This window comes from Callithrix jacchus, chromosome 13, assembly GCF_049354715.1.
Source record: "Callithrix jacchus isolate 240 chromosome 13, calJac240_pri, whole genome shotgun sequence".
Taxonomy (NCBI): domain Eukaryota; kingdom Metazoa; phylum Chordata; class Mammalia; order Primates; family Cebidae; genus Callithrix; species Callithrix jacchus.
The window spans coordinates 63,174,760-63,197,489 of record NC_133514.1 but is presented as its reverse complement, the minus strand read 5'-3'; the positions used below and the strand labels follow the sequence as shown (position 1 = coordinate 63,197,489).

The 22,730-nt window shown below is 40.8% G+C and overlaps 1 protein-coding gene and 1 non-coding gene across 2 annotated transcripts in view; one reads left to right on the top strand and one right to left on the bottom strand.

Annotated features, from left to right (window-relative positions):
* The window catches only part of YES1 (YES proto-oncogene 1, Src family tyrosine kinase), a 109,848-nt gene extending 97,812 nt beyond the window's left edge, over window positions 1–12,036 (bottom strand). The window contains exon 1 of the mRNA XM_008979575.5: window positions 11,869–12,036. The gene's annotated coding sequence lies outside the window, so the exon portion shown is untranslated. The remainder of the gene's footprint in view (window positions 1–11,868) is intronic.
* LOC118146975 (U6 spliceosomal RNA) lies at window positions 10,520–10,626 on the top strand. The gene has a single exon (XR_004733158.1). It is a non-coding gene; the product is annotated as a U6 spliceosomal RNA (small nuclear RNA).
* Window positions 12,037–22,730: the final 10,694 nt, after the last annotated feature.

Genomic DNA, 22,730 nt, shown 5'->3' with positions numbered 1-22,730 from the left:
CCATTCCAGTCATTTGGAGTTGGTACAATGGCAGTTCAAAGGCTATCTGTCAAACTTTATGTAAAGACTTAATAAACATGGGCAAAATAAACTGTTAGAGTTAACATGTGAAGGAGGTGTACTATAGATATTCTTTATGGGATAATAATGCTACAAAAATTAAGCTAGTATTCCCACTAGAAAACAATGTTCCAGCTTATTAGGGAGGACGAAGTGTACATTCTTGGATAAAATTAGAGAAATCAAAGAAAGCCAAAGAAGAAAAGGCTATTAAGATGGTGAAGGAAATTATCGTTAATGTAAGAACTTGACAAAGTGGCAAAAGAGTGGTGAATAAAATTTTCATTGGTAGCTTTAGATGAGACTCTTATTCTGGACAGTGAAGTTCATATAACAATATTTACAGGGCCAGAGGTGATGGCTCATGCCTATAATCTTATTACTCCGGGAGGCCAAAGTTGGGGGGGGGGGTCACTTGAGCTCATGAGTTTGAGACCAGCCTGGGTACCAGAGAAAGACCCTGTCACTGGAAAAAATAAAAATAAAATTAGCCAGGTATAGTGGTGCACATGTGTGGTCCCAGCTACTGGAGAGATTAAGGTAAGAGGATCGCGTGAGCCCAGGAAGATGAAGCTGCAGTGAGTGGTGATTATGACACTGGACTCCAGCCTGGGAGACTGCGTGACATCCTGGCTCAAAAAAATGATTTATAGGAACAAACTAGTATGGAAGACTGTAAGAATGAGGAGCAAGACAGTATGGAAGAATCTTAGCTTCCTCTAAAAGTACAGCCTTGAATGGCTGATGAGTTTGTACCAAGATGTAGGGAACTGCTATTGTGACAGGGCAAATTAGAAAATGGTTGTCTTTCTACAACATGCCTGAAATGTGACTGAATCATTAGGCAATGAAGACCTTCCATCTATTTCTACTAACTCACCTAGAAATAAATTATATAATTAGTAGAAATAAAGGCAATACCGTCTAGTAGCAATTTGATCCAGCTTTTGAGGCATAAGACACAGATGAGTAAAAGCTATATATATATATGTATAGAGAGTACGTGTGTGTGTGTGTGTGTGTGGAGCGAGAGAGAGAGAGACAGAGAGAGAGACAGAGAGAAAGAGAGAGAGACTATGTAGACTTTACAAACCCAAACCTACAAAAGAGCAACACTTGCTACAGTTTAGTGTAATAACTCATCTTTTGCATGTTTGTTTATTTATTTATTTAAGACGGGATTTCACCATGTTGGCCAGGCTGGTCTTGAACTCCCAACCTCAGGTGATCCACCCACCTCAGCCTCTCAAAGTGCTGGGATTACAGACATGAGCCACTGCACCTGGAGGTTTCTTCCTTCTTTTGATGAATTAAGTTTAGAAAAAAAGAAACTTGATTGGGAAAACGTGCTCTGTTAATCTGGCTGAACATCTTATTTTATTAAAAGATGACGAATGTTTTGGACTTAGCATATCATTTTCAATTATAAACTCAAACTTACAAAAAGCATTTGCCACAGTTTTGTTAGTGTAATAACCCATCTTCTTCAGTTAATGAATATATTTAATATCCGACCTTAATTAATAATTGGTGTCTATTGTAAGACATTCACACCACAAAGCTACTTCCATTAAAAAGAAAGGTGTAGGCTGGGTGTAGTGGCTCAAGCCTGTCTCTGCTGCTCGGGAGGACTACTTGAATGAAGGAGTTTGAGGCTGTGGTGAGCTATGATCAATGCACTCCAGCCTGGGCAACAGAGCAAGACCCTATCTCTTAAAAAAGAAAAAAATAAAATAACTTAAAAGTGTTAAGTAACTGAACATTCTTTGGCAACAATTCAAATTCACCATTTAATGAAGAAGAAAAAAGACAACAAATCTCCCTTTCCATCACTGCTCCTTATTCCTAAGAAAGTTATGGCCTAGGGAAAAGGCTTTTAGTCAACCCTAGATTTAAATCCCAGTTCTGCTAGTTGTGACCTTAGCAAATTATATATACTTTTTGATCCTCAGTTTCTTAATCTGTAATAAATACCTACCTCAAGGGGCCCACCACGGTGGCTCACACCTGTAATCCTAGCACTTAGGGAGGTCAAGTCAAGCAGATCAATCAAGCCCAGGAGTTCAAGACGGCCTGTGCCACATGGTGAACACTTTATTCTAATAACTAAAAATAAAAAACAGGCCAGGCACGGTGGCTCATGCCTGTAATCCCAGCATTTTGGGAAGCCGAGGTGGGAGGATCCCTTGAGCCTAGAGGTTCAAGACCAGTCTGAGCAACATGGTGAGACCCCATTTTAAATTAAAAAAAAAAAAAAAAAAAGCTTGGTGTGGTGGCTCACAACTGTGGTCCCAGCAGCTACTCAAGAGACTAAAGTGGGAAAAACATGTGAGCTTGGGAGGCGGAAATTGCAGTGAGCTGAGGTTTTGCCACTGCACTCCAGCCTGGGTGACAGTGAGACTATCACAAAAACAAAAAATAAATACTATCTCATTCCTAATTTTTCTGTATATTTTGGAAACACATTTCAAAGATTCAAGTCATATGTGATAATGCATATAAAAGTGTGGCACAGCACCTATCTTAGGACAGGCTTTCTTCTTTCTCTACCCAATGCCTAAGAGGAGTGAATGGGTGGGAAATAAAAAGGGTCAGAGCAGGTAAAGTTATAAATTCCATATTATAACACTCCTCATTTTCCCAAGCTTCTTTCAACTATTTTTGTTTATTACTTCCAATCTTGTGAAGTTTTTCTATACTTCATACCGTCCTATAGGGTTAGAGTATGAGGCAGGTTTCACAGTGCCTAGCAAGCAGGTGGGGAAACCAAGGGAAGTTTCTGTACTTAAATTAAGCTTAATAGTAATGCCTCAATGGGAGAATCTGAGTACCCTAATAGGAAACTTGAAACAGTGATTTTTAAATAGTAAGGAGCTGGGAAGGTGGGAAAGGAGGGTGACTGGAAAGGCTACAGGTTCATCCACTTCATAATCAAAGCATTTGTAGACCAAATTTTTATTTGTTCAAAGAGCTCAGCAGTTAACAAAAACAAGGCAAAAACTAAGAACCAACCAGAAAATATTTTGCCACCAAAATTTTATTTTACCTGTTTGTGAGGTTTTATAAGACTCCAATGGGCTACCTAGAAATCAGGCCAAAAGGCTTATGTTACTGAAAAGACTTCCTGGAAAAACAGATTCCAATTTTCAAAAAACCAACTTACAAACTTTCGGAACACTATGATTTTAGTTTGTTTTAGAAAATCTATTTTACAAACCTTAAAAAGCTAACCATTTTCCAATGCCAAGCTTGTCTTGTTCTAAATATTAACTGAATGCATTAAAGACAAATATCCAGAACAAGTTGTCCACACTTTTGTCAATTAGAAAAGTAAATGTAAATTTTGATGATGGTGGCTATTTTTCTGATATAATGTTGCAAAGCCTTCAAACAGCCACAATTACTTGTTAACTGACATCATAACTATCTACTTCAATGCATTAAGTCATTTTTCTAATTTTCTTATGAATAAAATATGAAATGCTTTTTCAAAGCCTTGCTTTCAAATATGTCTATTAAAGCTTGTATGTGAATATTGTGGAGCCTGTGTATCTGAGCCACAAACACCTGTAATGAACTAAAATCTAGAAAAACATTAAATCCAATCTTCCTGCTAGAGGATTCAATCAATTTACTGGAGGCTAAATCTATTCAGTGAAAAAGAATTTATTACAGTTTCAGAGGCATCACACAATGCCATCAAAAACCAAAAGTGTTATAATGGATTATCACACAATAAAGATCTACTGGCCGGGCACCGTGGCTCACGCCTCTAATCCCAACACTTTGGGAGGCTGAGGGGGGCAATCGCCCAAAGTCAGGTGTTCGAGACCAACCCGGCTAACATGGTGAAACCCTATCTCTATTAAAAATATGAAAATTATCTGGGCATGGTGGTACACCCCTGTGATCCCAGCTACTCAGGAGGCTAAGGCAGGGAGAATTGCTTGAACGCGGGAGGTGGAGGTTGCAGTGAGCCGAGATCACACCACTGTACTCCAGCCTGGGCAACAAAGTGAGACTGTGTCTGCCTGTCCCTGCCCCCATACCCACACAAAAAAGGCTGGGTGAGAGGGCTCACACCTGTAATTCTAGCCCTTTGGGAGACTAAGGCGGGCCAATCATCTGAGGTCAGGAGTTGGAGACCAGCCCAGACAACATGGTGAAAACCCATCTCTACTAAAAACACAAAAATTAGCCAGGCATGGTGGCACATGCCTGTAATCCCAGCTACTTGGGAGGCTGAGGCTGGAGAATGGCTTGAACTCAGGAAGCAGAGGTTGTAGTGAGCTGAGATCGAGCGACTGCACTCCAGCCTGGGTGACAGAATGAGATTCCAAGTCAAAAAAAAAAATAAACCCCAAATTAGCATAGTATTTGTCACATCACAGGTTAAATAAATGTTTTCTTAATTAGTATAACTGCATTTGCTTGAAAAAGTTCTGTGCCAAGTCCATGGGTCAGTTTTTTACTATAATCATTAATTACAGCTAATTTGATTCCAAATTTTAGACTCAAACATTTCCTTAAACTTTTATCCATACAGTCATGCATCACTTTACATATATTTTGAGAAATGCCTCATAAAGGCCATTCTGACATTATGTGAACACTCTAGAGTGTACTTATAAAAACCTACATGGTATAGCTGACTACAACCTCAGCTAAATAGTATGGCCTATTTCTCTCAGGCTACAAACCTGTACAGCATGCAACTATACTGAATACTGCAGGCAACTGCAACACAGTAAGTATTTGCATATTTAAACATTATTAAATGTAGAATGGATGTAGTAATAACACAGCACAAAAAATGGTACATCTGGGCCGGGTGCAGTGGCTCAAGCCTGTAAGCCCAGCATTTTGGGAGGCCAAGGTGGGTGAATCACGAGGTCAAGAGATCGAGACCATCTTGGTCAACATGGTAAAACCCCATCTCTACTAAAAATACAAAAAATTAGCTGGGCATGGTGGCGCATGCCTGTAATCCCAGTTACTCAGGAGGCTGAGGCAGGAGAATTGCCTGAACCCAGGAGGCGGAGGTTGCCGTGAGCCGAGATCGTGCCATTGCACTCCAGCCTGGGTAACAAGAGCGAATCTCTGTCTCAAAAAAAAAAAAAGGTACATCTGTATAGGGCAGCTCTACTGTAATCTTAGAGGATCACCATCATTGACTGAAACTTCCTTAAGCAGAGCATGACTATATTATAACAACAACAACTGTGGCAGAGCACACATTTATATAAAGCTGAGAAACTATTAGAAACCATCAGGCCCAACTACCTTTTGTTTCAAATTGCAAAACTGAGGCCCAGGGGGTTTACGAATTGACCAAGGCTACACAGCTCTTCATTGTCAGAAATGAAACTAAACTCTAGATAGTGCTCTACCTTCTAGTCCTTTCCTTATAACACCATATTGCCTTCTGTGCTCCTTCCAGATGTCGGACTGCTATTTTTTTAAAGTGTCCTTATCTGTAAAATACTAATCGCATCAGAAGAAAAGTTAGAAATCAATACATTTGCCAGGAAATATCGTGAAGTATTAACTTTTACACAACAACCAACTTTCTCCACCTCACCCCAATTTCCACTTAATGCTAACAAACTCAAAGTTATATTTTAAAAAGTGGAATCCTCTTAAAGTCAGTTGAAGAAAACCTAGAATCTACATTTTTCTGGAAACAGGCTGAAAACAAGACAATCTTGAAGTTTCAGTGGTCAGTTCTTTTCCTCCCAGCATTTCCTGTCCCGTCCTCACTGCTACTAACCCAGCAAAAATATACATATGAATTATGCATTCCTTCACATACATTACAGCAAGAATATCAGGACTTCTTTTGCTTTTTGTCTTGGGTGGATATGAACAAGTCATAATTGTAATACTTATTATCACTACTAATGTGATATGATACCAAAAGCATTTTTTAAAAATCTAGGATTTTTCTTTAGCATAACTTGGACTTTCTTCATTCACTAAAATAGTACTAAGTATTCAAAATAAACCTTACTAGAGACTAGTTTAACTTCAACTACAACACATTTTTCAGTTCACATTAGAAATATAAAAATGACCTTTAAATTCACATTTGCAAGATTGTTTAAACTCTTTTGTAAAATCACCTTCTAGAACAAAACCTTGAGAGCAAAAATCTGAAGAATTAACTTCAAGCTATGAAAACTATAGTTTTTATAACATTTTAGTAGAGGTGTACTTTAAAGATGTGTTGTGTTTGCAAAAAGTCTGTAGTCATAAAGTCATATAAACGACATCTCTACATACAATATAGAATTTAGTATTTATTATGCTGGGGCTGTTCTCAAAGATTGCTATAAAACAACTCCTTGACACAGTGAATACTAGGTCAAGAATAACAGACAAGCCTGGAAAGAAAGAATTACGATGCAAGGAGAGGTGTGTTTTGAGGTTAAGTGTTTTGTGGGAGCACAAAGAGGTCATAACACCAATGTCTTGCTAAGTATAAGCCATAATGATGTGTACTTCCTAATGTTCAAATGTATGGGTCTTCCTGCACCTCATCCTTCCTTCTGGTTATACAAGTTTGAGCACTACTTTTCTCAATACTCTCTAATTTCCATCCCAAATTTGCCAAACCCCGAACTACCAAATTCAAAAGACAAGATTAATCAAAGGAATTGTCTCCAGATTTTCAGTAGATATTAGTGGTAAAAGCAAGGACAAGATGCTGCTGTGGCTGGGTGTGGTGGTCTGTAATCCCAGCATTTTGGGAGGCCCCGGCAGGTGGATCGCTTGAGCCTAGGAGTTTGAGACCAGCCTGGACAACATGGAGAGACTCCATCACTACAAAAAATTTAAAAAATTTAACAATTTAAATTTAACATGGTGGCACATACCTGTGGTCCCAGCTACTCAGGAGGCTAAGGTGAGAGGATCCCTTGGGTCCCAGAGGTCAAAGCTACAGTGAGCTGTGATTGAGCCACTGCACTTCAATCTGGGCAACAAAGCAAGACCATGTCTCAAAAACAAAGCAGACAAACAAAAAAGATGCAACTGCTACTATTTACTGGGCATATTTATAAACCAACCAACATTTTAGAAACAGCAAAATTTGCCTTTGGCATCTTCCAGTCTGGGGATTGCCATATATAGCTGATAATGTCTCTGCAACTGTTGATGTCCATCTTCTCAAACACCAGGGATAAAGAAAGAACAAAAGGAAGCCAGGCACTTTGGGAGGCCGAGGTGGGTGGATCACCTGAGGTCAGGAGTTCAAGACCAGCCTGGCCATCATGGTGAAAGCCCATCTTAAAAAAAAAAAGAAAGAACAAAAGGAAAAGAATGCAGAGTTCCTACTAGCAAAATTCAGGCAGCCACAGGGGATATGCAATGTATAGCTAGTTCTAGAAGTCATCCATCTTGAAGGCCTTCCACTTTCTAGGTGAAAGTAGAGAGTGCAAAGAACCTACATGCCAGCAATTCTACCCACCTCCCCCAAACAATAGTGAAAGCAGCAATTCTAAGAATCACAGCTTAAAGTGAAATTAAGATGCTTGAAGGAACCTGCAGTCTCACAGCTTACTGTGCATTTAAACAAAAGAAACTGAAAGGCACTGCTACCCTAGATGGCGGGAAGGGGGAGTTGAGGTAGCACAGAGGCTTGTAACTCAGTCCATTAGCACCTCAACTGTACATTAGTCTATACTCTAAAATTACAGGATTCTCTGTCTTTCCTGGAGTGGGCTTTCATTCTGAAAGGTAAACCCAATCCAGACTGGGATATATTGCCATCAAGTCTGCTAGTTCCAAGACAACAGTAGTGCTGCTGCAGCCAATGATTCCTTGGCATAGATATGTGAAAATGATATTGGCGGCAGCACCGGCTCTTCTCTTTCACCCTCTGCTGTTACTATAGCTCCTTTTGCTAAATCTGCCTCTGAGTTTAGACAGGAGCTGGATGGTTAGTAATCACCCAGCAGCTGCAGCTGAGCAATACTTAGCCTAATTGTGGCACTGGAGCAGCTGAGAGGAAGAAAAGAGATAATACATACCCTACCATAGCCATACACGAGCTACCAATAAGACAAGAAGACACTTTAACAGGAACAGATTATTTCCTTTAAAGAAAAGCAGTTGTACCTCACTACTGGACTTATATTTATATTGTAAACCTGTTTAAATGTGAACTGAAGGTGACCCAAGCCATGTAGGGTTCTAAACAATGGAAGATCTTACTAAAACTTCCTGTAAATATTCACATAACAAAGCCTGCACCACAAACATCACCTTTATAACATGACAGAAAGTTCCTGTGATATAAGAATTTGGCACAGATGTGATCTCTTCTTCAACTCTGCAATAATGTGAAGACACAACATCAACAACTAAAATAGCAAGCCATTACATAAAGCAAATAAAATAGCATGACCCAATGATTCTTTGCATTTCTGAAGCTCCAACACCATTTGTAATTTGCTTTCTTTTGAACCAAAACATATCCATCCTTCATTCAGGTGCTATAAATCTTCATAAACTTTAAACAAAAATTTATTTTATGCTGAAATTTTATGGCATTCTTAAGAATATAAAAACTAAGGCCAAAATTACTGATCGAAAGAATTACTGTTCTAGAAAACTGAAAATAGTTTTGAGTTTTGTCATGTAATTTTCAGAAAAACAGAGTATTTGATAACAAAACAGTATCCATTAGTTCAATAAACATTTTGATTACCTTCTACTGGTTATTTACAAAATATAAGCCAAAGCAGATTTTAATTTTGTAAAACCTGTGTCTGTCAAAAAATTAACTTATTAAAAAAAAGCAAGTAGAAATTTAGAAGATTTTTCCAAAAATTCTCTAATTACTGTACATTTGGGAGTATTTGACATTTTGTTTCTGTTTTTTATTTTGTTATACTTGTTGAGACAGAGTCTCACTCTGTTGACCAGGCTGCAGCGCAGTGGCACTACTATTTCAGCTCACTGCAACCTCTGTCTCCCAGGTTTGAGCCGTTCTCGTGCCTCAGCCTCCCAGGTAGCTGGGATTACAAGGGGGCACCACCACACCCAGAAAGTTTTTGTACTTTTGTGTTTTTGTTTTTGTTTTGAGACAGAGTGTTGCTCTGTCACCCAGGCCGGAGTACACACTGCAACCTCCTCCGTCTCCTGGGTTCAAGCAATTCTCCTGCCTCAGCCTCCCAAGTAGCTGGGAATACAGGCGCTCACCACCACGTTCGGCTAATTTTTGGATTTTTGTATTATTATTATTTTTTTTTTGAGATGGAGTTTCCCTCTGCAGCCCAGGCTGGAGTGCAATGGCGCAATCTTGGCTCACTGCAACCTCCGCCTCCTGGGTCTCGGTTCAAGCAATTCTACCTCAGCCTCCCAAGTAGCCGGGATTACAGGCACAAGCCACCAAGCCCAGCTAATTTTTGTATGTTTTAGTAGAGACGGAGTTTCACCATGTTGGCCAGTCTGGTCTTGAACTCCTGACCTCGTGATCCGCCCGCCTTGGCCTCCCACAGTGCTGGGATTACAGGTGTGAGCCACCATGCCCAGCCTAACGTTTTCAAAGTAGTTACATATACTAGTTGGTATATGACAACTATGATTTAATAAATTTAATCCTATTGGCAGAGGATAGCCTAGGTGGTGTTCTAAAGTTAGTCACCAAATATATTCTTAAACAAAGCACCTTATTTGTTTTTTTTTTAGTTTTATTATCCAAGTTTGGGTGACACCAGAGTTTAGCATCACTTAAATTTTTTTTTGAATTAGTTTTTTTTCTTACTACAATGCTAATAGAGTAAGTGATGCCTACACTGATTTTGTAAAGAAAAACTACCCATAGTAATAAATTATTTACTGCCTAACATAATGCAAATTTCAACTTTGAATAAGTCTTACACCATGGGTTGGTAGTATTTCACTTATACAGGGTTACTTCTTTCCTTTTAGCACATTCATTCTTTTATCATTACATACCGTGGAGGAATTTTACTCGCATAGACATTTTTCAGCTTGTGAATTTCCCGAACACACACACACACACACACACACACACACACACACAGAGCCCATGTATTATTATACTTTGACCATAAGACAAATTCCACCTATGCCAAGAAGACAGGTCAAAGCTGTATTTTCACTTTCAGATGAACAGAAAGGAATCAATTTTGTGGTTTATGAAGTCAGCAAAACCTAACTGCAAAATTAAAGCTATTATAACATTACGGTGGTTACAGCAGAGTACATATTTTAAGAGCCCTTTTATCTTTTATCCTGGAAACAGGGATATAAACTGTTTTGTTTTCAGATCAAAGGCAATTGTCTTTTTCAAATGTAGAGCCCTCTGAATAGTCAACCAGCATTTAAAATCTCCACTGACTTTTAGCTAGTCCAAAAACTAAAATACAATTTAACTTCCTTTTCTTACATGTCAACTGTAGCAGGGGTCTTATATTTATAAAGAAACAAAGTGCTCGCTTCGGCAGCACATATACTAAAATTGGAACGATACAGAGAAGATTAGCATGGCCCCTGAGCAAGGATGACACGCAAATTTGTGAAGCGTTCCATATTTTTTTAATTTAAAAAAATAAAAAGAAAAAAACCATATATATGACTTGCTAAAGTAAAACTTTCTTAATGTACAATATATGAAAATCATGATGCAAACAAGATCCTTGGCTAATACAAGACACTCCTTTATTACCTGTCCATTCAAAATGCTTCCTGTCCACTGTGTGCCAAGCACTGTGATAGTTATCAGATTTACCACGCACTTTTCCTTAAATGCAGTCACGTGTATAGATTTAGTAATATTTTCCTTAGGCATAAAGACACTACAATCATATTATATATATATGTGAAATCAACTATGTGAAAACACACACCCGTAGAACGAATGTACATAAACGATATGGACATAAAATTGTGCTTCCACCAAAGACTTTTCATTATTTCCTTTAATAATTTATAAATTATTAGACTGTATGTTATTCCAAGCCTACATCAATTAATTATGCAGAAAATAATTCAACCAAATCCGAACTGTTAAGTCTTACTAGAAAACAGCACTAAAGTCCCTACACCAGACTTATTTTCAAAGAGCTTCCTAAAACAACTCTGCCCCATGCCCAAAAAAGTGAAAGCTGGAAGCAATTAAGAAGAAAAACACACTTTAAAACAAAATTTTCTTTAACACATGTGGACAGGGCACCGAACGCAATGGGAGGCGGTGTGGCAAGATTCTGTAGAAGTGGACGCTGAATAGTAAATTTCACAACCCCCAATCCAAAACAAAGGAAAACTTTAAACATGTTGCGGTTTTCAATCAAACCAAGTAAAGCCAGAGGCTCACCCACTCGCCCCACACACCCGCTCCTCTCCCCGCACAGCTGCTACCGCTGTTAGCCGACATACGGAACCCCAGCCTTTAGGACCGAAAGGGGCCGCTTCCCTCGCCCCTACTTCGGCCGGGCGGGCAAAAATAAACCTCGCCCCACGTCGCGGGGCGGTCCACACGACCCCAAAGACAAGGGGTGTGGAGTGTCCCCACGCCCCTGGGACCTCAGGTCGAACTTGGGCGGGACCCGGCAGGACTGGACGGGGCAGGGACCGAGTCAGGGGTCGAGCAGGTAGCGCGTGGAAGGAGACCAGCCCGCCGGGCGAGCCGGGGGAGGGGAGAAGTTTCTTCCTAACTTCCCGACTCTGGCCCGCGGGGGCGGAGAACCGCGGCGGCAGTGGCGGCTCCCGGCGCCGGGGCCTAGCGCTGTCCCTGCCGGGGTGGACCCCTCCGCCCGCAGGGCCCCACCGGGTCCTTACCTGTTTTATGGTCGCGCTCTCATGAGTCGCTGCTGCCGCAGCTCGGGGTGGCGGGCGGGGGCGGCGGACGGAGGCGAGGCCCGCGGGCCCTCTCCCTCCTCCACCTCCTCGTCCCGGGGCGTCCGGCGGCAGCAACGACGGCAGTGCCGGCCCGGGACGCGCTACTTCAGGAGGAGGGAGTTCCCGGGCTCCCCACCCGCCGGCCTCACTCTCCACCTCCTCCCCTCCTGGCCCCGCCCCCTCACTCCTCACGGGGGCGGGCGCGGGGCGGGGGCTGCGGCTACCTGCGCGCGCCGCAGCCGGCTCGCCGGAACTCGGGCCTCGGTGGCCCGGCTCCAGAGTTCCCAGCTTTCTGGCGCCTACGCCCCCCTCGCGTCCGCTCCACGGACTCCGGGCCGCTTTGCTGTGGTCAGATTAGGCAGCCAGTCCGTGTCATTTTTCCCGACCCAACATGGCGGCGGGGTCCGGGGCGGATATTCCGGGCGGTGCAGACTGAGGGGGCGTGAGGAGGAGGAGGCGCTTCCCCGCCGGGAGAGCAGGCCCGCGGCGCCCCTGCCCACCCGGGAACCCACCGACGCTCGGCTGCCACGGGGATTGAATGGGGCGCCCCTCTGCCTTTCTCTTTTCCTTGGCCCGGCTCTGCCTAGTACCCAGGGCTTTGGGGCTTGTTTTTGTGGGGAAGGACGGGGTTGAGTTTATTTGGTTGACTATTTGCTTCTCTGCACTAAGCTTCCGCACTCTTTGTCGTTAGTAGTAAAATCTCAGCCCAACCGCGTGAACCGGAGCGTTACTCACACCCTCATCACCATCCTGATCGCTGTCCAAAAAACGTTCATGTCTGGCCTCTTTCCGAGGCTGGGACCCTGTCCCTGCCCCCAGGAGCTTCCTGTTGACTGTAGGTCGAACCAGCCTTGCCGGGAGGGTAACCAAAGCTGAGTTGTGTTTGGCGACTATCCCAGTAATGGTGGCTTTGGCTTATGTTGGGACAGCATATTTCTATATGTTGCTGGCAGTAGACCAGTGAGGGAAGTGAGATAAGTATGGTCACCCTGCTCGACAATCGTGGGAACAGCGACCCCGAAACTGGAGGAGCAGCAGCTGGAATCCTATCCATCTGAATCCACACACCTTTCCTATGAGCCTTGTAGCCAATTGCGGAAGAAGGGGGAGGACCAGGAAGGATGGGGTGGGGGCGTAAAGATGAGGGACGGTTAATCAGGGTCCTCATGGAGCCTTGAGGCTCTTCTGCTGCAGTCACTTCTGCCTTGTCAAACTTTTCGAGTAACTTCCTCTCTGTATTTCCTCTTTGGTGGGTTATCACAATTATTGTGTGACTGTTGGTTTCCTTTGCGGTTTTTAGTGAAATTCAGAATCATCTTAAACAGATACGAAATAGTGCAATCTTATGTGTCAGTGTTCCGGTATTCTAGGAACTTAAGGAAATGCGTATAAGGGTTTGAAAACTTTTTCTTCAGCTCACTAAATGAACGAAAGGTAGGCACAGGCATTCAGAGGAACAAAAAGATACACATAATGTAGAACGATGCTGTATTTTCTTTTTTCTTTTTTTTTTTTTTTTTTTGAGATTGAGTCTCACTCTGTCGCCCAGGCAGGAGTGCAGTGGTGCGATCTCGGCTCACTGCAACCTCCGCCTCCTGGGTTCAAGTGATTCTCCTGCCTCAGCCTCCTTAATAGCTGCCATTACAGGCATGTTGCACCACGCCCAGCTTATATATCTATATATAGATAGTTTTTTTTGTTTTGTTTTTTTTTTAAGAGATGGAGTCTTGCTCTGACGCCTAGGCTGGAGTGCAGTGGCGCAATCTCGCAATCTCGGCTCACTGCAATTTCTGCCTCCCGGGTTCAGGTGATTCTCTTACCTCAGCCTCCCAAGTAGCTGGGAGTACAGGCATGAGCCACCACGCCCAGCTAATTTTCATATTTTTAGTAGAGACGGGGTTTCACCATGTTGGCCAGTTTGGTCTCGATCTCTCGACCTCGTGATCCGCCTGCCTCAACCCCACAAAGTGCTGAGATTACAGGCGTGAGCCACTGTGCCCGGCCTAATTTTGGTATGTTTAGCAGAGACGGGGTTTCACCACGTTGGTCAGGCTAGTCTCGAACTCCTGACCTCGTGATCCCCCTGCCTTGGCCTCCCAAAGTGCTGGGATTATGGTAGTGAGCCACCGTGCCCAGCCTGCTGTATTTTCTTTAGCTAATAAAACTTCATTTGGGTCAGGCCTGTGGCTCACACCTATAATTCCAGCACTTTGGGAGGCTGAGGCAGGCAGATCACCAGAGGTTGGGAGTTCAAGGCCAGCCTGACCACCATGGAGAAACCCCTTCTCTGCCAAAAATACAAAATTAGCCGCACACGGCAGCAGATGCCTGTAATCCCAGCTACTTGGGAGGCTGAGGCAGGAGAATCCCTTGAACCCGGGAGGCCGAAGTGTCAGTGAGCTGAGGTCAGGCCATTGCACTCCAGCTTGGGCAATAAGAGCAAAACTCCGTCTAAAAAATACTTCATTTGCCACTGTCTTGGGCATTGAAATTTTATGTAGGTTTATATTCAGCTTTTATTAGAAAATTCCTTGAGCTGTTGCCTTACTTCACTAAATAAGATAGAGATGTTTTCAGCTTTCTAAATACTCAGTCTCCAAAAATCAGTTCTAAAATAGGCTGGGCACGGTGTCTCACCCTTGTAATCCCAGCATTCTTGGAGTCCAAGACAATCACTTGAGCTCAGGAGTTGGAGACCAGCCTGGGCAACATGGGAGACCACCTCTCTTATTAGTAAAGTATATTTTAAAAATAATAATAAAATAAAATAAAATGGTAGTTTGCCCAGTTTAAGGGGTAAGGTGGCTTTGAATATGTTCTATATGGAGTTTTAAAGTTGGGAGACTATGTCGGACTGTCAACTACAAGTTATAGATTACATTGACTTACGGAGTGCTTTTCTTTGCCCTCACTTTGATTTTTTTACTACCTCCTTTCCTGATTTCTTTTTCAGTGTATTCATCATCCAATGCCAAACTTCAGTCTAAATAACCTGGAAAATTTTCAATTTTATATTTGGTGGCTCACTTGTTTCCAGGAATTTTTTTTTTTAATTTTTTAATGAGGAAGAGAAAATCTGGAAAGTCTCACTGAGTTTGTTATAGCAAAAATTGCTTTTAATCTGTTTATCCTGAAACAGACAAATAAGCTTGCCCCTACTTTTTCCTCCTGCACAGCATAGAGGTATGGTATGTATATATGTGTTATGGAGTGATAAGGAACTTAAGTCTTGAAACCCCTGGAAAACTCTGCTGGAGGAAAAACCTAGGGGAAAGCTTTAAACAAACAAAATTTATAAAATATGTTAGGTCCCTATAAAAGTAAAATGTTTTCATTTATGTATGTTTATTAATGCTTAAAATTATTTGGCTGGAAGTTTGAAAGGTTGAAATTTGAACTAGGGCCCACTTAATACAACATTGGAACCTGTGATTCTACCAGGCAATGTTTTGTTTAGGATAAACCTCTCCTACATGCTATCAGTGATATGCTGCTGCTGCTGCTGCTTCCATCACTGAGGCTATGATAATGATTTTCTCTTCCTAGTAACAGTAAAAAAGGCTGCAGCCCACAGGGTGCATGTATTGCCTTTTCTCTAACAACCATCCCCCTCACCACCTCCTCATATCCATTCCGTGCCTGATGTTATCTGTACCACCTTAGCCTTGCCTTTTCCACCTGGCCAAGGCTGCTCATATGCCCAGTTAGGAAGGATATGAGGACTCCTCTAAGCAAAAATTTTGAAGATCAGGAAAAAGGGAAGTATTTCTCCTTGAGTGTTAGGGCCATTGTGCCAAGCTCAGTGGAGAAATGCACCAACCCATCACGTTCTCAATGCTCCTGATGTCTTTCTTCATTGCCTCAAGGACTGAGGTTCCTATATTACAGTTTTATTTCCCCCAACTGGGAAAGGACTGTCTAAGCAAGCTAAATAAATGAATATATAAGGACAATGAATAGATGCAATGCATAGATGTCAATCAAATATATTTTGCAATTATTAAATGTGAAACATGGCAATCTTACATGAACTTCAGCAAGTCTACCTCCATCTTCTTGCTCCCTTTTGTTGCTCTCTCTAGCTTTTAACTTCTTCAATACCTGGTTTACAGTCTTAGTATTTCCCCCTGTGCCCATTATGCCTTCTCCACTCTAGAACTATTTTCTGGCAGTATACTCTTTACTGCTAGAATCTACTTTGGGGATAGCTCTTGTTTTATTTCTGACTTCACTTCTTTCTAGTTCTGCAGTTTGATGCAGGCCTGTTTTATCTACCAAAGTCCCTCGTTTCTGATCTAGCTTCTGATACCACTCTGCTTATTCCTAGGTAGTTTTAACCACAACTTTAGACTTTCATAGGCTTAGCTTGGTTTCTCACTCTGTTTATCAGCAGCAGTTTCTTTTTTCTTTCTTTTTTTTTTTTTTGGAGAAAAAGTCTCACTCTGTCATCCAGGCTGATGTGCAGTGGCACAATCTCAGCTCACTGCAACCTGTGCCCCCCCGGGTTCAAGCAATTCTCCTTCCTCAGCCTCCCGAGTAGCTGGGATTATAGGTGCCTGCCACCACGCCTGGCTAATTTTTGTATTTTTAGTAGAGACAGAGTTTTGCCATCTTGGCCAGGCTGGTCTTGAACTCCTGATCTCATGATCCACCTGCCTCAGCCTCCCAAAGTACTGGGATTACATGCATGAGCCACCGTCCTCGGCCAGTGACAGCAGTTTCCAGGCTGGATGAGCACCTTACGTCCTCTCACATGCCCTCTGCCAAGTAGAATACAGCGTGTAGTAGACACCTCTTTAGGGTGCCTGTTTAACTGAAGTTCCTCTTTTCTGAGAATTAATCCTTCAATAGGTGGCATGTAGGTCTATGATCTGAGTACTGCTAATCCCAGGCTCCAGGCTGAAAGTTTGAATTTTGAGGAGTAACACGAAAGTGACTCAGTGATTATTCATGGTGGCCACGGTGGAGTTGAGCCAAATGGAAGAAAGTAAGTGTCCAGGGGTAGAGGATTCCAGTGCTGGTGGTGCCTACATCGTGAACATACCATCCCCGTGGCAGAACCTGGACTTTGTCTCGCCTTCCTTGCTTCCTGCCTGAGCCTGCTCCTCTAATCTTCCTGTTGATTCTCACCTTCCTCCAATAAATTCCCTTTCTGCTTAAAGAGAGACCATTTTTGTTCTTTGCCTATGAAAACCATTACTTAGTCTTTGCTACTTACTTGAACAGCCAACAGTAAACTCAGGAGCTGTGAGGGCAGCAACTCCTGCCACGTGATGAGAGAGGTTGTGGGAGTGGGACAGGGGATCCAGTTTTCACAGAAGATGAAGCAGGCACAGCCAGAGGCAGGAGATAAGAGATTGTGAGGCTCTAACACTGCGACTTGTGACTTGTGCCATGTAAGACCCCAAACCTAGAAGAGAGCTGACAGGTCTGTTCCTCCTGCTTGCCCATGGCAGTCATGGCTTTTAGACTATGGCATAGCATATACTGTCTCCCAGAGCATTAACACCACCCCCATAGTCCTTCTCAACACAATTCAGGCAACAGCCACCACAAAACTGGAGTCAGAATATGTTGAAAACCACTTAATGTCTGTGCCCCATCGGCCTATAATTTCCTCCATAGATCTATATTTGCAATTCCTGTAGTCGGTACCAAGTATTTGGCCTGTACTTTTCTGATATCTACATAGCTGATATGTAGTCATGACAGTGTCTGACATTGAGTTTGGACACCACTAAAATTGTTACCAGATTGCCACTTCCTGGCAATCTTTACAAATGGGTTATGAAAAGAAGAACATAACTTTGCTTGAAGGCAAGAAGTTAAAGTAGACTGTGTACCTGCATTGCGTGTTTAGAAAAGAAACTATAAAACAGGCACTTATCTTTAAAATTAATGAAAGCTAATGCCCATTTTGGCCTTAGCCCACCGGCACCCAGGTGAATTAAAAAAATAAAATAAAATAAAGTTAATGGACATCAGATCATGAAATATAAGAGGATAGTATTAAGGAAATTTTTATTACTAGATGTTTTGCAAGGTAACACTATGCCTGGGGTTTTCTTTTCTTTTTTTTTTTTAATGTGATTAGAATAAATCCATGCTTTTGAAAAACTTGTTTTAATCTCCTTTCTAAAGCTAAATATTCTTTATGCATTTTTGGCTGTATAGATCATTATTTTTCACATTGAACAAATTTTAAATTCTGACTACAGATCTTTCTATATGATGTAAACAATAAAACAGACTGGGAATGGTGATTCACACCTGTAATCCCAGCACTTTGGGAGGCTGAGTCAGGTGGATCACTTGAGGTCAGCAGTTCGAGACCAGCCTGGCCAACATGGTGAAACCCCATCTCTACTAAAATACAAAAAATAGCTGGCATGGTGGTGAACACCTGTAATCCCAGTTACTCAAGGGGCTAAGGCAGGAGAATCACTTGAACTTGGGAGGTGGAGGTTGCAGTGAGCAAAGATTGTGCCCCTGCACTCCAGCCTGAGCAACAGTGAGACTCTGTCTCAAAAAACAAAACAAATCAAAACAAAAAACAATAAAACATTTAATCCTTTAACAAATTATATTCACTCTTGTTTGACTTGTATATGAACAGGGCTTTTGATTACTTGAAACAGCTAATTTTTCTTTTTTCTAAGGAAAGCACATATGCAGCAAATGTTTAGTGTAAGACCCATGCTTTGATGAAAGGTGTTTTAGGTCATGTGAATGAATGAATTAATCAGTGCAGACACTAGGATTGATAAACAACAGCAGTAGCAATGGCTATCTTTTACTGAGCCTTCACCATATGCCAGGTGCTTTACCTACATCAGTCACTGAATGCACACAGTAACCTTAGAGGTTGGTAGTATCCCTGTTTACTGATTGGATCCCTCAGGCTTAGAGGGGTTAAGCAACAGGCAACTAATAAGAGGAGTTGCTCCAATGCCTAATCACTCAGTCACTGTGATTACAGAAAAGAAATTATTTTTAAATGTTATTTCAATGACCATGTAAAATAGCATTCCTCTAAATTCTGGAATCATAAAAATGGGTAAATTTCCTTTAAACTTAGGAAGATATAGCTAAGAAATGTGAGAGCATACAAATTCATAGGAAATCCTTCTTTATATTACAATCATACAGCCCTAAGAAAGGGTTGACACAAACAGATGTATGAGAGACTAGCCTAAAAAGAATGAATTCACTCCGGAAAAAAATAGTATGTATTAAATATAACTTTCTGTAGAGTTAGTTATTTGCATCTATCAAGTCAAACTTCCATTGACACTGCCCTAAAATCATGGTCTTCCAACAAGGAACCAAATATGGGAAATGACTATATACATGTAGCATAATTACCTTACCAAATACAAAATGCCGAAGTTATGTCAATAATAAGGTTTATATTTTAATCTGCTCTGTCTGTGTAACTGTAATTAAGCCTTCCATGGTAACTCAGTGATAAGAGTCAATAGCAGTTAATAATAGCCCAACACTAGGTAAGATTGTTTAATATTTTTAAAATCAGCTTATTCATTCACTCGTAACAGGTGTCTCCTGATAAATTCTGTGTATTTTGGCCCATATTATATTAAGAGAGATCTTGTAACTTTATTAACTTAGAGATAAATACCAGGACATATTGTATAGAAACCCAAGGAGTGTGGACATTAATAGATTTTCAAAAACTTTATTAAAATTTATTTTCAGAGATAAGGGAATTAATATTCTACCAAACTTTATGTTAAAATACACAGGTGTCTGGCCAAGTGCAGTATCTTGTACCTGTAATCCCAGCACTTTGGGAAGCTGAGGTGGGCAGATCATGAGGTCAGGAGTTCGAGACCAACCGGGCGAAGATGGTGAAACCCCGTCTTCACTAAAAATACAAAAATTAGCTGGGCATGGTGGCACACGCCTGTAATCCCCAGCTACTTAGGAGGCTGAGGCAGGAGGATCATTTGAACATCCTGCCTCACAGAGCAAAATTCTGTCTCAGGAAAAAAAAAAAACACGTAAAGGTTTCTTTTGGAAGTTTTCGTTTGAGACTAATAAAATCTGTTTTTACAGTTTATATCTAATTTGATTTTAAATTTGTTTTGATTAAAATAACCAGCCATGGCTGGGTGCAGTGGCTCACGCCTGTAACGCTGGTAATTTGCGAGGCCAAGGCATGTGGATGTCTTGAGCCCAGGAATTCAAGACCAGCCTAGGGAACATAGTGAAAGGCCATCCCTAGTAAAAATATAAAACTTTCTCAGTGGCTCACGCCTGTAATCCCAACACTTTGGGAGACCAAGGTGAGTGGATCACTTGAGGTCAGGAGTTTGAGATTAGCCCAGCAAACATGGTGAAACCTTGTCTCCACTAAAAACACAAAAATTAGCTGGGTGTGGTGGTAGGCGCCTGTAATTCCCGCTACTTGGGAGACTGAGGCAGGAGAATTGCTTAAACCTGGGAGGGCAGAGGTTACAGTGAGCCAAGATGGCACCAATGAACTCCAGCCTGGGCAACAGAGCAAAACTCTGTCTCAAAAAAAAAAAAAAAATATTGTCTAGCTTTATTACCATTATTATCATTTTCATTTCTTTGTAGTGGACTAATCTACAATCATTTCAAATTATTTGAGCCCTGAGTTCTGATCAATTTGCATGTATATATGTTCTGAATGCTTGAAAACACATTTACTAAAGATTGAACAACCATGCACTGACGATTCAAAGTGTATACAATGATTCTCACAGTTTAAAGGGTGTTATTTAGATTATCTAAACACAACTAATGCAGAGATTTTTCTTTTGGAGACCTAGTAATTTTGGCATAAAATAGAAAGTTGGCAGTCATGTTTATTTTACGTAAAATTAATTCCAAGTTTAAAATAGAAGTAATGCAGGAAATCAAGAAATGGATATTTTGAAAACCAGAGACTGGAAAATTGTTTTATGTTATAATGAGTGACTTATAAAATTTATATGAACTCAAATTCAGGAAAATATTTAGGTTCTCCTTAATCCTTTTAAGGATGTATTGTCCAGTCATGGATTCTATTTGAAAACTTTGAAACAGAAAATAATCCTCCATTTAATAAAAGCCTCCAAAATAAACAACCTCTTTAAGCATTTTTCTGACGTCTCACATATTCTTGGTGAAAATTACCAGTCTCATTTCCTTTGAGATGGTGTGCTGTGCATCCAAAGAACAAAGCATTTCCTGAGTCTGTTTAGAATATGTAGAACCCATTCCTAAGTGTTTGCCATGTATCCTCAAGAATCTGGCATATATTTGAAAAAAACAATAAAAAAACCCAAAGAATACAGAAACTCATATAAAAGTTTGAGATAGTTAATGGCACAGAACTGTGCAGTCTTAGCAAGTATTTGATAATTTGATTATTTAGATATTAAATACTAAATAAAACTTTACTTACCTAATCAATTTGAATCTCCATATATATGACTATGACAATGCAAAGAATCTTTGGACTAGAAGTGAAATATAAGTACTGGTTCCACTGCTAGTGGGTACAAGATTTCTTCTTGGAGTGATAAAAATAGTCTGGAATTATATACTGGTGATGCTTGCACAGCTTTGTGAATATACTAAAAATCACTTTGAACGGTGAATTTTACTGTATGTAAATTATATCACAATATAAAAAAATTTCTGCTACCAGAATTTTATGCCCTTTTATAGCTATTAATCTTAAGCAAGCAAATTTTTCAATTTCTCAAAGACTTCAGTTTTTTCCACTGTAAAGTGAAGGGATTGTATTAGGTCACGATTCTGAACTCTTTACGTGTTAACTCAATCCTCACCACACACTATGAAGCAGAACAATTGTTATGGTTCTTTCATTTTATAGACAAGGGAAATGAAGGAAAGATAAATTAATAACTAAGACAAAATTACTTTTCTCCATTGCCTCCACAGATTAAAAAGGTGTTCCCAGCCCTGCAGTTTTTCTTACAAAGCTTGCTTCCTTAACCATGTATCAGTAAATTTCAATTGCAGCCAGGCGAGGTGGCTCACACCTGTAATCCCAGCACTTTGGGAGGCTGAGGCAGATCATCTGAGGTCGGGAGTTTGAAACCAGCCTGACCAGTGTGTTGAAAACCCATCTCTACTAAAAATTTACAAAAATTATCCAGGCATGGTGGCAGGTGCCTGTAATCCCAGCTACTTGAAAGGCTTGAACCCAGGAGAATTGCTTGAACCCAGGAGGCAGAGGTTGCTGTGAGCTGAAATCACACCATTTCACTTCAGCCTGGGCAACCGAGTAAGACTGTCTCAAAAAAAAAAAAAAATTCAAGTGCATGTTGTATATGTCTTATGCTTTTTCCAAAAGTTGAAATTTGATTTTTTATTATGGATTAGAATCCTTACATAAAGGAGTATTTTTGGATATTTGCCATGAACAGATGATTTTGAATCTCAGTTATAGATGTTGATTAATTTCCTTATTGTCAATAATAACATTATAAACAAATTATTTTTTTTCTAAACAAAGTATTTTTTCTTTGTAACTCATTTGTTCTTTTTAGTCTTCTTGGAAGAAAAAAATATTTTACATAATATTCCTGTTATCAAGCATTTTCCTCGTGTAGCTTGTGAAAACTCAGGACATTGCAACGAAGTGACTTCCCAGTTTCTCATACTGAGTCAGCAACAGAAAATCATTATTGTTACTCAAGACATGCTTACTCTACTGGATGAAACAATGAAATATAAACATATCCTTCTTAAGAAGCTTAACATTAGAATATTATATACAAACATGAATAGTAGCTTCTATTTGA